The 17,801-nt window shown below is 41.7% G+C and overlaps 1 pseudogene; it reads right to left on the minus strand.

Moving 5' to 3' along the window:
- Positions 1-1,691: 1,691 nt before the first annotated feature.
- LOC115853811 (V-type proton ATPase 21 kDa proteolipid subunit c'' pseudogene) lies at positions 1,692-3,130 on the minus strand (annotated as a pseudogene).
- Between the last annotated feature and the right edge of the window lie 14,671 nt (positions 3,131-17,801).

A 17,801-nucleotide genomic window follows, 5' to 3' on the forward strand; every position in this document is an offset into this window, starting at 1 on the left:
AAAACTTAGGGCACTCTTTGACATAAATTGCAGCAATATCTTTTTGGATCCACTTCCTAGAGTAATGAAAATAAAAACAAAAATAAACAAATGGGACCTAATTAAACTTAAAAGCTTCTGCACAGCAAAGGAAACTATAAATAAAATGAAAAGACAATCCTCAGAATGGGAGAAAATATTTGCGAACAAAGCAACCAACAAGGGATTAATCTCCAACATATACAAACAGCTCAATATCAAAAAAAAAAACCCAATCAAAAAAATGGACAGAAGATCTAAATAGACATTTCTCCAAAGAAGACATACAGATGGCCAAAATCACATGACAAGATGCTCAACATCCCTAATTATTAGAGAATGCAAATCAAAACTACAGTGAGGGCTTCCCACTGTGGCACAGTGGTTGAGAGTCCGTCTGCCAATGCAGGGGACACGGGTTCGTGCCCCGGTCCGGGAAGATCCCACAAGCCGTGGAGCGGCTAGGCCCGTGAGCCATGGCCACTGAGCCTGCACGTCCGGAGCCTGTGCTCCGCAACGGGAGAGGCCACAACAGTGAGAGGCCCGTGTACCGCAAAAAAAAAAAAAAAAAAAAAAGAAAAACTACAGTGAGGTATCACTTCACACCGGTCAGAATGGCCATCATCAAAAAGTTTACAAACAATAAATGCTGGAGAGGGTGTGGAGAAGAGGGAACTCTCCTACACTGTTGGTGGGAATGTAAATTGGTACAACCACTATGGAGAACAGCATAGGGGTTCCTTAAAAAACTAAAAATAGAACTAGCATATATGATCCAGTAATCCCTCTCCTGGGCATATATCTGGAGTAAACCATAATTACAAAAGATACATGCACCCCGATGTTTCACTGCAGCACTATTTACAATATCCAAGACATGGAAGCAACCTAAATGTCCAGCAACACAGGAATAGATAAACAAGATGTGATACACACACACACACAATGGAATATTACTCAGCCATAAAAAAGAATGAAATAATACCATTTGCAGCAACATGAATGGACCTAGAGATTATCATACTAAGTGAAGTCAGTCAGACAAAGACAAATATCATATGATGTCACTTACATGTGGAATCTAAACAAATGATACAAATGAACTTATTTACAAAACAAAAACAGATCTACAGACTTCAAAAACAAACTTATGGTTACCAAAGGGGAAAGGTGGGAGGGGAGAGGGATAAATTAGGAGTTTGGGATTAACATATACACAGTACTATAAATAAAATAGATAAATCGGGCTTCCCTGGTGGTGCAGTGGTTGAGAGTCTGCCTGCCGATGCAGGGGACGCGAGTTTGTGCCCCGGTCCGGAAACATCCCACATGCCGCAGAGCGGCTAGGCCCATGAGCCATGGCCAAAAAAAAAAAAAAGATAAATCAACAAGGACCTGCTGTATAGCACAGGGAACTTTACTCAATATTCTGTTATAACCTATATGGGAAAAGAATCTGAAAAAGAATGGAAATATGTATATGTATAACTGAATCACTTTTCTGTACACCTGAAACTAACACAACATTGTAAATCAACTATACTCCAATATAAAATAAAAATTAAATTAAAAAAAGAATAACTTCAATTGCAAAAAAAAAAAAAAGAAAGAAGAAATGTACAAGAAACCTAGAATATTTTATTATACCAGATATAAAGAAAGCTATCAGACAGTTAGAGTCACGTTAAATGACTCTGCAGCCCACTAGTCAACAAGAACCATTGACCAGGCCTGACTACTGCTCCATGGGATGGGAGACACCTGGGATTCTTGACTGCTGGACCCACAAGGACAGCAGGCACCGTAACCACCATTCAAACCTCCTCGTCAATCGCATAGTGTGGGCAAACCTCTGGTCCCAGGAATATGGCCTGGTGGGCCACAGGGGCCTGACGCCCAAGGGCAAGTGTGCAAGAGCTTACTGCAAACGTGTGTTCCACTGTGACTCAGCATCGAGGCTCCCTGGAATCAGTTCTCAGGTCTGGCTGTGTAGAGACAGATGAGGCCACAAAAAATTAAAAATGAACCAAAAACCACTGAGCAGAGAGAGGGCAGTATGAGCAACAGTAAGAATAAAAACTCCAACAAGAGGAAGATATATGAGGCTAGTGATTTGTTGAAAATTAAAGCTTCTGAATTATAACACATTTCCCTTTCACTTTTTTTGACCCAGACCAATACCATGTTTATTTCACAAACACTGGGAAGATGGGTTGGAGGTAGAGGTGGGACACGGGTGCAAAGCTGCACACGGTCATCAGCAGCCCACTCGCCACACTGAGGGTCCAGCCAGGCAGTGCCTCCAAGTCCACAGGCAGCAGAAGTGAGTGCAGGGAGGGCCCTGAACACCAAGCCCCCTGAAAGCCTAAGGGGCACAGCTCCAGCTGTCCCGGGAAAACCACAAATAAATAAGAGTGGGGGGGTAGCCCCACCCACACAGATCATCTAATCACCCATCTTCACTCTGGAGGTCTGAAGGATTGCAACGCTGACCTCAAAGAGGCCGATGGCACTGCCAAAGATCTCCACAATGAGAATCTTTACAAAGAGGCTGGGGTCCTGCACATCAGCCAAGGTGGCTCCACTGCCCACGATGCCCACACAGACTCCACAGAAGAGGTTAGACAGGCCCACTGTGAGGCCAGCCCCAAACAGGGAGTAGCCTGCATGGTAGTTTTGATGGCCAATGGCCTTGGGGTCAGTGGCACTGCAAGGCTCAGCCCTGTTGCTAATGACAATCGCCATGATGATGCCGTAGATGGCCACAGCCTCACAGAAGATGATGCTGATCAGGTTCTTGGTCTTAATCCTGGGGGCCTTCACCCCTTCCCCAGTGATGGAAGAGCCAGTGATGCAGATGCCCCATGCCGCCCCAACCACAGACAGGGAGATAGCTAGGCCAATGCCCAGGTTTGACCACATGATGGGGGAAGTCTCCGTCAGGAACCATGCCACATCAAAGCGGGAGCCCAAGTCAAAACTGGCGTAGCAGATTCCCATGACGAGCAGGCAGGCCCTGAAGGCCACGAAGACCCCGGAGTACAGCAGCACTAGGCCCGTCATGGCGGCAACGACGCCATGGGGGGGCGGGAGCTCAAACCGCGTCCCTGCATCCGCTGTCCACCCTGCAGCCTGTGGGCCCGCCCTGCAGTGTCACCTCCCCTTTCATTTTCATTGTGATTCCTTTTCCCTGTTATTTTTCATTGTACCAGTAACATTATTTTTAGAGGAAAAACATTGAAATACAAACATTAATATATGTATTTGAAAGTAGATATTTTCCCAATACTAAGCACATGCTGTATCATATATTTTCCATGTTGAAAATATTCTTCTCTCTGTGGGAGAGAGCCAGCTGTTTAGTGGTACGCAAAGGAACTTATTTTACTCTTGATCCACGGAACCTCCTAGGGGACACCACTGTAAAATATGTCAGTTTTTTTTTTCCTGGAAATGGTCTACTAAATATTTAATCTCTTTTCTTTATTATCATCAGAAATTAAAACATTAGCATGAAAAAGTTTAAAATTTCTTAATTATTTTTATTTGAGAAAAGTATACTCATTAGAATATATGGAATATTAAACCCTAAATAAGAGGACTTTATATCGAAAGAAATATCATTAATCATCTAATATAATGAATGTCAAAAATTCTATTTGTGTTCCTGCCAAAATACAGAAACTTATTTTTAAAAACTGAACTATTACTTTCTTTGTGTGTGTGTGTGTGTGTGTGTGTAATTCAGATTTTATTGCTTATTATATCATTCCATACAACTTTAAGTAAACAGACTTTGAGAAAATATACTGGGAATATTAAACAGATGATGGCAATATTGATGAAAATGTTCAAGTGTTTTACATAAGGTAGTAAGAGGCACCACTGCCACCATCACCCTCCGAAATTTGTATGTTTCACATAAAAAGAGTAAAATAGTTTATTGGCATTTAACTAGCATTATTCTTTGTAATTTATGCACCAAGATACACCTAAACAAATGCAAAATCTTCAGAGCAAAACAAAGCATTTTCTTTCACTAGCAGATATAGCAGTTTCAGTTTCTTTAAAAAACAAGCAAACATGGGCTTCCCTGGTGGTTCAGTGGTTAAGAATCTGCCTGCCAATGCCAGGGACACAGGTTCGAGCCCTGGTCCGGGAAGATCCCACATGCCACAGAGCAACTAAGCCTGTGTGCCACAACTACTGAGCCTGTGCTCTAGAGCCTGTGTGCCACAACTACTGAAGCCCGCGTGCCTAGAGCCTGTGCTCCGCAACCAGAGAAGCCACCGCAATGAGAAGCCTGCGCACCACAACGAAGAGTAGCCCCCGCTCACCGCAACTAGAGAAGGCCCACACGCAGTAACAAAGACCCAATGTACCCAAGAATAAAAATAAAATAAATAAATTTAAAGACCAAAAAAACCAAGCAAACAAATCAACACAACTACACACACAACCCCAAAACAAAAGTTGGCATATTTCAGTGGTCCTGAATTTTCATGTTTCTATTGTATTAATTAAAGAAATAAAATGTGATTCAGCATTTAAAAATGAGACTGATCTTCTTCACCATAATTATACTTACTTTATAATTCAAACGATTTAACTGAAGCCGATGTTAACCCAGCAAAAACCATGGATACAACTCAAACTGCTCTTTGGCTAAGAAAATTTCTTTAAAAGTTAAATATTCTTTAAAAACTCAAACCCAAGCTGCACAGGTGTAACTTTAAGAACCAACAACTGACCCTTCCAGAAAGCACAGCAGTAGTTCCAAGTGTTTTGAAGCTGGGGAACATATACAGAATCACTGTAAATCGCACACACACATCAGTAACTTCCTGATAAAACTGTACTAATAGTTTCCTCTATTACTGACTAAAAAAATAAATCAAGCAGGTACTACAGTTCAGCATTTAAAAGACTTCTATACCTATTTTTACAAAGATGCTTGGGCTGAGACATACATTTGTATACTTGAAAACAAACAAGGCTTGAAATGTGGTTTTATGTGAAACCACTTAGAAGAACTCAGTCATCAAAAAACTAAAAATACACAACAGATAAATAGGAATTTATTAAAACCACTGTCTCTAACAATATAAAAATTAAATATTAAGGCATCTTTTACTCTCATCTTGGTGTATGCAGCAAAGAGAAGTGTTTTAAATAGGAACCAGCACTTCTATTTCAAATGCTTTCTAACACATTTGGCAGATTTTTTTCCTTTCTCCTATTCCACATTCCGTTGAAAGCTCTCATGATCAAACATCATGACCCAAACCAAAAGAAAAGTATAAACAGATATTGACTTATTAAAAAGCAGTTCACCCTTGAAAAATAAAAAGGAACTACAAAGAATATTCTGTATAGGGAATTTCCTGGTGGCTCAGTGGTTAGGACTCTGTGCTCTCACTGCCGAGGGCCCGGGTTTGATCCCTGGTCAGGGAACCAGGATCCCGCATGCTGCATGGTAAAAAAAAAAAGAATTATGCATAAAGTTCAAATACTAGTATTTAAATTTCTCTGAAGCAATTTGCGCTTCAGTAATTAAGAGAAAGAAGGGATGAAGACTTAAACACGAGAAGCCTATTAATATGGATCACGCTGTGGACTCGTTCACTCAGTAGTCTGCTCTGTTGAGAAGAGAATTTGAAAAGGGCTTCATACTCCCTTAAAAAACAAAAATCACATTCACCAGAATAAGATCATTTAAATTAACACTGATTATATATAATTCCCCATATTTGTCCACTTATGAAGCTCAATTTCTTCATAAAATATACTAAACAGTAACATTTTCACCTTTTATTAAGGCAAGTTTGGGACTTTTATGTTTGTAGAGTAACAGGCCATAGCATGTAATCTTGCCAGCCCTCCCGCCCCCATCAAGTGTGAATGTGATCAAGCCTCTACCCCCAGCTACCAACCTATGAAACTACAGATGTTAGAAGAACATGTTAAATTATTTATGCCTAAAGGATCCAATCAGCAAAATCCAGATCTTGGAAAACTGTACAGGACAAATGACCCAATTTCTTCAGCAAATTGGAAAAAAATACAAAGTTGTAGAGGAGGAATCTGTGGTCACTTGAAAGATTTATCAACTAATGGCCTTGTGTAGACTTTAGTTCAGTACCAATTCAAACAAACTAAAAATAAATATGCCTCCACACAAACACCTGTACATAAGCAATTATTCGTAACAGCCAAAAAAATGGATAAACAAAGCCTGGTAAATCCATACAAAGGAATATTATTCAGCCACAACAAGGAATGAAGTTCCTTATTCATGTTACAACAGATCAACCTTAAAAACTTTATACAAGTGAGGGTGTTACCGAACCAGGTTTGTTCTGCCGGATGCGCAGAAAGTCAAAATGGTGAGACGCCGAGGTTTGCAGCAAAGTGAGACGGGAAGACAAATCTCAAATCTGCCTTCCCAAAGGCAAGGGGCTCAGGTATTTATGGGAAAAAGAACAAAGAAGCAGGGCACTCTGAGGCGTGGAGAGAGAGGAAAGGTTATTGGAAAAAGGTGTGATAATTGTTCTGGGCAGGCCTCTCTGCACGTTCAATATGTCACAAGTGGATGCTCCCGTATGCCCAGCTGAAGGGTCAGTGGTCCTATCCATTCCTAAGCAGCTCGGCTCAAACCAGACAGAGCTGACTCTTGGCTCAACTTGAAGCCGAGGCAGCTGACTCCAAGTTCCTGGAAAACACCTTGGGCAAACATATTGTTTAAGCTACGTGCTGCTTGGAGGACCCGAAAGTCTTAAAACTTTGATTAGTGAAGGAAGGTGACATGGATTGCACCATGGTTTCAAATGAAGCCAGACATAAAAGACCACATATTGTAATTATTCCACTTATATGAAATATCCAGAAGAGGCATACCCACAGAAATTAATTTGGAAATGGGTAGCGACTGCTAATGGATACAGGGTTTCTTCTAATGGATACAGGGTTTCTTCTAGGTGTGATGAAACTAGTGGTGATGATTGTACAATTTTGTGAAAATACTATAAACCACTGGGCTGTACACTTTAAAAGGGTGAATTTTATGGCATGTGAATTGTTCCTCAGAAAATACAGCATTCGTGGGACAAATGGAAATTTGAATACTGACTTGCTACTTGATAATATCAACAGTTTATAATATTAAAAAAAATTTATTTTTTGAGATACATTCTCAAAAATTTACAGATGAAATACGATGCTAGAATTCGCTTTAAAAATAATACAGAATAGGTGGGAAATCATTATTTTGAGTAAGGATTACATCAGGCAAGAATCATCAGTGGATTCTGTAATGGTCCTAACATATGTCCACCAATTCTTTGATATTCTCCCTTCAAGAGTTGGGACTTCAGGGAATTCCCTGGCGGTCCAGTGGTTAGGACTTGGCACTTTCACTGCCAAGGGCACGGGTTCAATCCCTGGTCAGGGAACTAAGATCCCACAAGCCGCGCAGTACGGCCACAAAAAAAAAAAAAAAAAAGTTGTAACTTAAAAAAAAATTTGGAGCTAAATTTCCCTTCTCTGGAATGTGGGCTGGACTTGGTCCCTCACATCTAATGACTTGACTGTAGAGGAGGTGACAGTGTGTGACTTCTAAGACTAGGTCACAAGGCTTTGCCCTCTCCTTGCCCTCTCAGGGATCACTTGCTCTAGATGAGGCCAGTACCATGCTATGAGGACACACAAGCAACCCCAGGGAGAGGCCCATGTGGCAAGGAACCGAGGCATCCTCAGTTCCCACTAACTAAGATCCCACAGGCTGTACGGTGCGGGGCGGGGGGGGAGTTCTAAAGAACACAATTGACAAAATTGGAATAAGAATGGTACAGTAGATAAAACTATTGAGTCAATGTTCAATTTACTGAGGTTAATAATTATACTATGGTCTATAAGAGAATATCCTTTTTCTTAGGAAATACACAATGAAGTATTTAGGGATAAAGGGTTGTGATGTATGTTACACTCAAATCGCTCCCCCAAAAAAGTGTGTGTGTGTGTGTGTGTGTGTGAGAGAGAGAGAGAGACCTACAAATGAAGCAAATGCAATAAATATTAATAGATGAAAGTAAAGGGTAATGGGTATTTGGTTTTTTTACTATTTTCATTTTTGCAACTTATATGTAGGTTTGAAATTATTTCCAAATAAAAACTTTAGAAAATCATATGGCGGGCTTCCCTGGTGGCGCAGTGGTTAAGAATCCACCTGCCAATGCAGGAGACACGGGTTCGAGCCCTGGTCCAGGAAGATCCTGCATGCCGTGGAGCAACTAAGCCCATGCACCACAACTACTGGCCTGTGCTCTAGAGCCTGAGAGCCACAACTACTGAGCCCTGTGTCACAACTACCAAAGCCTGCACGCCCTAGAGCCTGTGCTCTGCAACAAGAGAAGCCACAGCAATGAGAAGCCTGTGCACCGCAACAAAGAGTAGCCCCCACTCACTGCAACTAGAGAAAGCCCGCGCACAGCAACGAAGACCCAACGCAGACAAAAAAAAAAAAAAATCATACGGCAAAAATATTCTACGGGAGGGAGGAAAATAAGTGAGGGTAAAGATGAAAAAGATTGACTATAGGGGACTTCCCTGGCAGTCCAGTGGTTAAGGCTTCCAATACATAGGTTGTGGGTTCGATCCCTGGTCAGGGAGCTAAGATCACACATCCTCAGGGCCAAAAAACCAAAACATAAAACAGAAGTAATATTGTAACAAGTTCAATAAAGAGTTTAAAAATGATCCACATAAAAGAATCTTAAAAAAAAAAAAAGAAAAAGATTGACTAAAATTGATGAGTACTGAAGCTGAGTGGTTTATTATAAAAGGCTTAGGAACTTCCCTGGTGGTCCAGTGGTTAAGACTCTGAGCTACCCCCAATGCAGGGGGCCTGGGTTTGATCCCTGGTCAGGGAACTAGATCCCGCAGACCTGGCACAGCCAAATTTTTTTTTTTTTTTAAAGGAAGTTTATTATACTCTCCTGACTACTTTTGTATGTATTTGAAAATTTCCACAATGAAGGTAAACAACACTGAAGCGACTGAACTTGAAGATCCCCTCTGTCTCTCTGAGTTCAATGGTTTTTTTGAGCATGGTGGGTTATGGATGATGTAAATTTGAGTTTCACCTTCGTTCAAGTTTTTCCTCCAAAAATTGGGGATAATAATTTCTACTAACAGGACTATTAACTTTATATTACACATGTCAAAGTTGTTAGCACGTTCTCTAGCATATCCAATTGTTCAATATGTGTCAGTAATAATTATTACTATTGGATGAATAAGTGAAATATAAAGATTAATTTCCACTTGAGGTTAAAAGAAGTATTGTCTTCGGAGTTTGTTGTTAAGGGATTAGACCTGCATAACCACGACCATTATAGGCATAAGGTATTGGAATAGGTCCACCCTGGGTTCTGCGGAAAGAACAACGTCCTTATAATTAATTAGGTTAACTCCTATGCGTTAAGAAATTTTTTTTTTTTTTTTTTTGCGATACGCGGGCCTCTCACTGTTGTGGCCTCTCCCGTTGCGGAGCACAAGCTCCGGATGCGCAGGCTCAGCGGCCATGGCTCACGGGCCCAGCCACTCTGCGGCATGTGGGATCTTCCCGGACTGGGGCACAAACCCGCGTCCCCTGCATCGGCAGGCGGACTCCCAACCACTGCACCACCAGGGAAGCCCAAGAATTTTTTTTTTAACAGGATGTAACAGAGTCCTCTATTTACCCAAAATATCTTGACCAGAGCCCCCAGTAAAAGTACAAGACATAAAATTAGGAGCTTTTCCATCATTAAACAAAGGACTGGTGGAATCAAGCCTGCATTAAAAGTTGTGGTAAAACACACATAAAATTTACCATGTTAAGTAATTTTAAGTGTACAGTTTGGTGGCATTAAGTACATTCAAATTGTTGTGCCAGCGTCACCACCATACACCTCCAGAACTTTTTATCTTGCAAAACTGAAACTCTGTACCTATTAAACAATAGCTCCCCATTCCTCCCTCCCCCCAGCCTCTGGCAACCACCCTTCTAATTTCAGTCTCTGTGAGTCTGACTGTTGTAGGTAACTCACACCAGGGGAATCAATACAGTAGTTGTCCTTTTGCGACTGGCTTATTTCACTGAATGCAATGTTCTCGTGGCTCATCCACATTGCAGCACGTATCAGGTTTCTTTCCTTTTTAAGGCTGAATAATATTCCATTGTACGTATATGTATCCACCATATTTTGTTTATCCAGCAATGGACACTTGGGTTGTGCACACCCCGTGATGACTGTGAAAAATGCTGCTATGAACCTGGGTGGACATATATCTCCTCCAGTCCCTGCTTTCAATTTCAAGCTTGGATTTTTACAATTTGTGGGAGAAAGTTGTATTTTAAATTCCTCTTACCATCTGGCATTTAATTTGTTTGTTTGATGTGTTTAAGTGACCGGTAAGGGGACAATGATGATGCTTTTCCTGATAAAATACTAACATGAATGGTCTTGACCTATTCATAATAGCTAAGCTTCCGTTTCATTTCAGGTGAGTCCCTTCACGTGCAACACTACTCACATGACTACTGGAAAGTTACTTCGATTGGAGGGATTTGAAATAGCAACATTGTTTTAGGCTTTGGATGCTGGGTGAGGATGGGGAGAACTGAAGCTGGTCAAGTTCATGGGAAAGGGCCTGGTTTCTCTTCAGCAAAAGTCTTCCTCTTTGAGGCCTGAGAACTGTTACTCGCTCACGTTTGATTTTCCCCGTGTACCCCCGTACGATGGCACTTCTTCCCTCTTTCCTGGAGGGTTACATAATTATGCAGCTCGACATCGTGGGCCTTTTTCCCCCGGACAGTACTTTCTGGAACTGCTAGATTTCCAGATGAGAACTGTTTATTCTGGATCAGACTTAAGTTGGTCATCTGAATTCTCGTGGGTATGGAGAGTTTTTCTTACCCTTGGCCTACTTTTTGTGCTGCTAAATATCCTCTTACAGTTCCACCAAGCACTTTGTAAGACAGAAAGAGTTGAAAGCACTGCTTCTTTTGCTTTCTCGGTTCCTCTGGCTGTTTCAGTGCGTCAGTTACATGGTGCTTCTCTGGTAAGCCACAACCACAGAGGAAGGAAAGGAAGGTTTTGTTCACGTCACAATGTAAATCAAGTGCCTACTATGTGCCGTGCTCCAGGCCTCATAGTTCATTACAAAACCGGAACAGTAAGGATGGTGATAGAAATACATCCAGGGCTCAGTTGGGGGAAAAAAGGCACTGAAGGCCTGAGGGCTCTAATTCCCATGCAGTGTGCTTGTATTCTGTGTCCTGGCACAGTTCAGAAGTAGAAAATCACCATTGTGTTATTGACCTCATATATCAACTCATTTTTCCATGTTCCCATAGCAACGTGGGAGAAACTGAGAAAAGATATAGGAAAGAGGAAGAAAAAACGCAGGGGAAGCAAGCTGGCCTCCTGCTTCCTCTGTATACTTCAGTAGATCCTGCATTTTCCTCTTCTCCTCGTTACCCCAGTTTCCACAGTGATTGTTCCGATAGCTGTCAAATGTGACCATGAACATCGCACTCACTAGTATAACACTGAAGCATCATAACTCAGTCCTCCTCTGTTGGTTGTTCCCAGTTTTTCATTTTTCACTATAATGAAAAATGCTATGACAAAGAACTCCATGCACATGGCTTTTTTCTTTTTCTTTTTTTTGCCTTTTGGATTATTTCCTTGATATTAACTCTTAGGAATGGAATGCCAAGCAGGCTTGGGGGGGGGGTGGATTAAGTCCGTTTACATTGAGTTGGACGGTCTCCTGATGAAGGTACAGGGTCATAAAAATGTTCATGCCTGCGTTTTCGACACTCCTTAAAAGTACATCTCGTTGAAAGCAATGAAATAAGCGTTAGCTTAACATTCACACACACTCAAAAAAGAACTCCGCTGGAGTGTGCAGGAACTCGATACAGTACAGGAAGCACTGTGTCATGGAGACCTAAATAAGGAAGGAATAAACAGTCATGTGCTGGGGAAGGCATCCTCTTCAGTCACATCATCCGGGAGGATTTCGCTGGAGCAGCTTCCCACCTAAGAGAGGATTTGAAAACCACCAATCTACCTCCTTTCTTTTATTCAGAACATAGGCCCAGAGAAGTCTTTTTTTAACATGCCCAAGGTCACATAACAGGCTAGGACTGTATTCTGCCTTCAGCTTTTGGGGTTCTCTGTACAGACATCCTCTCCTAGTAAGTAAGGGAAACTGAGGTAGCGACTGGAACCCAAGGGAGGAGGCCCTGAGGGAGGCGGCCCACGTGCTTCCTTGGGCCTTTCCTCTCTCCTCTTCCCATCTCTCTCCCAGCCTAGAGGGATGAGAAACACCATCTTAAATCGGGTGGTGGAGCCTTCATTTTATTGTTTTCCTTTATACCCTACACATTGGATAAAAATTCATTTGAATCTCTTCAGTTGTTAATCTATAAAGAATTAAAAATTGCTGAAAGCAAACGTGTATTCAAAGCAAACTGCGTATCAGATACACTGCCCATGCGTGTGCTTAGGAAATTCACACTTTCCTTTTATATCCAATTATGCTGTTCATTTCTGGTCCCCCCTCCTTGAACCCTAGGAATTCACACCATTTTCTTCATTTTCCTTTCACCTGTCTGTGGATTGTGACCTTTCACCTTCCAGTTACATATATCTTCTCCCTTCTCCCAAAGTCACAAATCAGAACTGTCCATGCATCCAATGTTTACTAAGGGCTTACTACGTCCCAGGCACTGTTCTAGTCCCTGAAGACACAGGAGTGAATAAATCAGAAAGAAATCCCTCCTCACTTTCTATGGGAGAAGATGGACAATAAACAAATATGAACACAAATAAATGCATCGACAACACATTCGTCATCTAAACCCACTGCACCCATGGGAAACCCAAGGTTCAGAGGTGGTGAGTAATAAGCAAGTGTGGGTGCTGGATTTCAAACCCAGGCCTGTCTACATCCAATTTATGAGATCCTAACTTGTAAGCTACAAAGCCCTGAGCAAAAGCAAAGACTGATGCTGATTACTGTTGCCAAAGTCTAGCAAAATGAAAATGCAGGCACTTTTTTTTGGTAATTTTCACTTGTCAGAGACACCAGCCTTTTTGGGTTTGCAGTTTTCTTGAAAGATGTGCCTGAAAAATGGAAACCATATTCCTTCCATTGACCATGCCTACCTAACTCCAGAAACAAATTACAGTTTGAAATGGTTGGGGTTTTTATGATTAAAAATTTTTTAAATGTGTCTTATGTGTACAATTTGATTTTAACTATGTATATACTTATGAAACCACATAGATCAAGTGAAATAGTTGATTTTAATCAACACTATGCTTGGCCTTGATATCTGTCACAGCTTGAAAGTAGATAAAGTATCTTTTGGTCCCCAAAGAAAACAACTTGATGTTTGTTTGAAATGCTTTGTTTTGTGAAGTTGATATAAAGGCAGTTGCACTTTCTAAAACTTTCCAGCTTACTTGATGGAAAGTATTTCATACTCCTGACCCTGGGAAGGCAGCTACCTCATCCAACAGAAGTCCTCAACATACAGATGACCCCTTACAGGTACTTCTTTTCCTTCCTGTATCGGCAGGGATTTCCCCCCTCCTCACTCTTTCCTTAATCCTTGTATTCTCACCAAGAGTGATCTCTGGTGGTTTCTATACTTCTCAGGTTCCTTCTGGCTTTAGCATCCCCAAAGACTGTTCTCTTCCTTCTTTCTCCTCTGTCATCACTCCATAACCGTTCCTAGGCCTATACTCACTGACCTGCTCTTCTGCATCACAGGCCACAGGCCCCCCCTAGGGTGGACTGAAAATCTGCTCTTATCTTTACTGTCTCTACTCAAAATCTTAACCATCTTCACTCAAGGAGCAGTGTGAATGCCACCTCCTACAGGAAGCCTTCTCTGATTGTCCTAGCTGAAAGGACTGCCATGGCACTTTACTGGACCTCTCAAGACACTCATCACATTTTTCACTATCAAATTTTTTTTATCAGATCTCCTCTTGTCTCCTGGAGCCCCGACAGCACCTCACCCACAGCAAGTAGTTTTGTGACTGAAACTTGACTTACTCCTGCTGGGGCTATGCAGACAGGAGCTATGTTTTCAGCTGTCAAGCTGTAAGTTACATTCTTCTGTCTGTTGTGCAGAGCATTTCAGTTCTCTAGCACCTTCTACTATACTTCAGTACATACTCTGGCTTTCTGACATGCAGGCTTTTATGAGCTGAGACACAGCTCCCATAAACAACATTGTCCATTTAGGAAACCCATTCTGCATTCCCTAAGAATTGTATCAGAAACCTTGGAAATAAAATCTGCTCTTCAAGGGAGAATAGTCACAGAATTTAACCTGATAATTTAAAAGGAAACAAAAAAAAACGTTTTCCAACCAGGAGTAGTGACTAGTATCCTTCATTTCCAAGGAGACCCAAGAGGAAAAATTCTAAGTATTCATTAAGCCCAGATGCTCAAAGGAGTGGAATTAATGGCACACAAAATAAAAATGTTTTAAACTTCGAGTCTCAAAATGTAGGATCTATCACTAATAGAAAAACACACTTTAAAAGTTGTAAAATATAAGATTTTAAAATTTCAGGGACTTCCCTGGTGGCACAGAGGTTAAGAATCTGCCGGCCAATGCAGGGGACACGGGTTCGAGCCCTGGTCCAGGAAGATCCCACATGCTGCAGAGAAACTAAGCCCGTGGGCCACAACGACTGAACCTGCGTTCTAGAATCCACGAGCCACAACTACTGAACCTGCACGCCACAACTACTGAAGCCCACGTGCCTAGAGCCCGTGCTCTGCAACAAGAGAAGCCACCACAATGAGAAGCCCGCGCACCGCAATGAAGAGTAGCCCCTGCTCGCCGCAACTAGAGAAAGCCCACGCGCAGCAACCAAGACCCAACGCAGCCAAAAATAATTTATATGTATTAAAAAAAAGATTTTAACATTTCAGTCCTTATGCTTTTAAATGACCATAGAGTGGGTAACACACAAAAAATACTCATTTATCTTCATGTGTTAAAACCTTACCTGGAATTTCCATTTCTAAGGCATTTAGTGGGAGTGAATGATCTATCGAGGGCACTGAGGCTTTGGCGTGTAATGGATGATCTTGTACAAAGAACCAATTCAGGATTCCTGCAGCTGAAGACGGTGCAGCGTAACTTCTGTCTCCGTGGTTTCTAGGAAGTGCTGCTGACTGACTGTTTTCTAGGGCAGAGCCAGGGGGCAGGTGGAAAGGCTACTTTTCAGATTCTCTTCTGTCCTACTTTGGGCTAATCATTCCTCAGTGCACATGGCTCATCTGGTAACGCTGATCAGAATAAAAATGCCATGGATTAGATCGAATATAAATGAAAGTCCGGATGTTAATTGCAGATGGACTTTTAGAACATATGAAGTATTCCCTTCCTGCTTGTAAACTTTAGGAAGAAACAGTGAGTTTCACCCAGGTTTATCAACATGGTGGTGGCGGCACGGGTCTCTTGGGTCTCCCCTTTGCCAAAAAGAGTAACCTCAGCAGATGCTGAAGTGTCCTCCGGGCTCTCCCGGCACCGCCCACAATCACTTTAGAGCCGCTCCTCCTTCACAAGCCCCCCCCCCCCCACCCCCGCTAGTCTAACGGCTGGAGAAATCAAAGGAAAACAGTTCTCAGGGTGACATCAGGATGACTGGTTTTTGACTGAGGGCTGGATCCATAGGAGTTTTGTTCTGGGGCCCATCGTTTGGGGCAAATGGGATTTAAAGTTGGTACAAAGCTAAGAGATTGGGCCCTTGAGGAAAAGGAAAGCGGTGATGGCTGAGTTCAGAGAGACATCACTAGAGCTAATGGCTATGTAAATGCAGTGGTGCCCAACCCAGAATGAACTTTCTCAAATGCAGCACCCAACCTGCCACTTGCCCTTGGAGAGCCCTTTAAGGTTTTCCCCTACCCTTTTAGATCAAGTCCACCCCCCCTCTGCCAGGCTGACAGGTATCTCTTTTTCCAAACCTGGCCTTATCTTACAGCCTCATCTCTTGCCCATCCCCCCTTGCCATTTAGGTTCCAGCCACACCAAAGAACATTCACTGCTTCCCAGTCTTTGCCTATGTTGTTCTCCTAGGCCCTGGAGCCCTTTGTATCTAAACCCACCTCACTCCTAAAACTATCACTTAGCCTTCAGGGGAAGAAACATCTACTCACCCCTGCCAAAAAGGAGCTGGCCACCTGCTCAAACACACTGGGCTGACCTTTGACCCAGCCTCTTTACCCACTATGGTAACCATCCATTCTCCCCCTGCTATGTGGGTGGCATGTACTGTGTGTGTACACAGTAGGCACTCAAATATTTGATGGGAAGAAGGTAGGGTTTAAAATGCAGTGTGAGGGACATGGGTGAGTTCTGAAAGTGACTTCCCAGGGCAAGTAGCCAAAGATGTGCACATCTTGGATCTCTGGAGGCCAGTGTGAGTCTCTGCTTCGGTGCTAAAAGTCCTTAGGGCTTGTGGCTGCCCAGGACAGTTCCGGACACACCAGACATTTATGTGACTGCTAGACTTGGAGAACATCAGCCCTTCAAACTAAAAAAAATTGGGTTCCCTCCTCTGTCTTCAAAAACTCATGCTGAGGCAAAGTTTTGCACAGGACCTGTAACAAAATGAGAAAAATAGGGACAAATTAAACTCATACAACACAAAGAGTTACTAATTTGATTTAAAGGATTCTCCTTTACTCTGACCCTATGCTCTTCCCATGTTTTGGTATTAAAACGTCTTTGTAAAAAGTGACAGTGATAAGAGAAAGACAAATATCATATGATATGGTTTATATATGGAATCTAAAAAACTGATACAAATGAACTTATTTATAAAACGGAAATAGACTCACAGACATAGAAAACAAACTTCGGTTACCGAAGGGGAAAGGGGAAAGGGGACAGGGGTGGGATAAATTAGGAGTTTGGGATTAAAATATACACACTACTATATATAAAACAGATAACCAACAAGAACCTATTGTATAGCACAGGGAACTCTACTCAGTATCTTGTAATAACCTATAATGGAAAATAATCTAAAAAGCAGTGCGTGTATATATATATTATATATATATATAATATACATATATAAAACTGAATCGCTTTGCTGTACACCTAGAACACAACATTGTAAATCAACTATATTTCAATAAAAGGTTTTTAAAAACCAATAAATAAATAATAAATAAATAGAGTCCTTACTTGGCCAAATAAGAAGTGCCAAAACTTTCTAGCCATATCGGGGAGGGGAGGGCGGAGTGGGGACTGGGAAAGAAATCTCAGGTGAAGAAAGCCCTAAATGTGAAGGGCAAAACTGAAAAACTCCTAGAAGATTACAGAGAATATCCTTATGATCTTGAGGTAGAGAAAAGTTTCTTAAATAAAACACAAAAAGATATCATTTCCTCTAATCATAAGAGGAAAGATAAATTTGACTACATTAAGAACTCTATGCATCACAAGAGACCATAAAGAATGAAGGTAAGTCACGGAATGAGTATTTGCAACACACATAATTGACAAAGAAATAGTATCCAGAAATCCATCTATCTATCGTCTATCTATCTATAGATTGAGGTATACACACATACATACACACTCGTAAAATTAAAATGCAAGCAAATAAGAAACAGATAACCTAACAGAAAAATGGGTAAAAGACGAATAGGCATTTCATGAAAGTGGAAATCTAAACAGTCAATAAGTAAAT

The sequence above is a fragment of the Globicephala melas genome, chromosome 9, assembly GCF_963455315.2.
Source record: "Globicephala melas chromosome 9, mGloMel1.2, whole genome shotgun sequence".
Lineage (NCBI taxonomy): Eukaryota > Metazoa > Chordata > Mammalia > Artiodactyla > Delphinidae > Globicephala > Globicephala melas.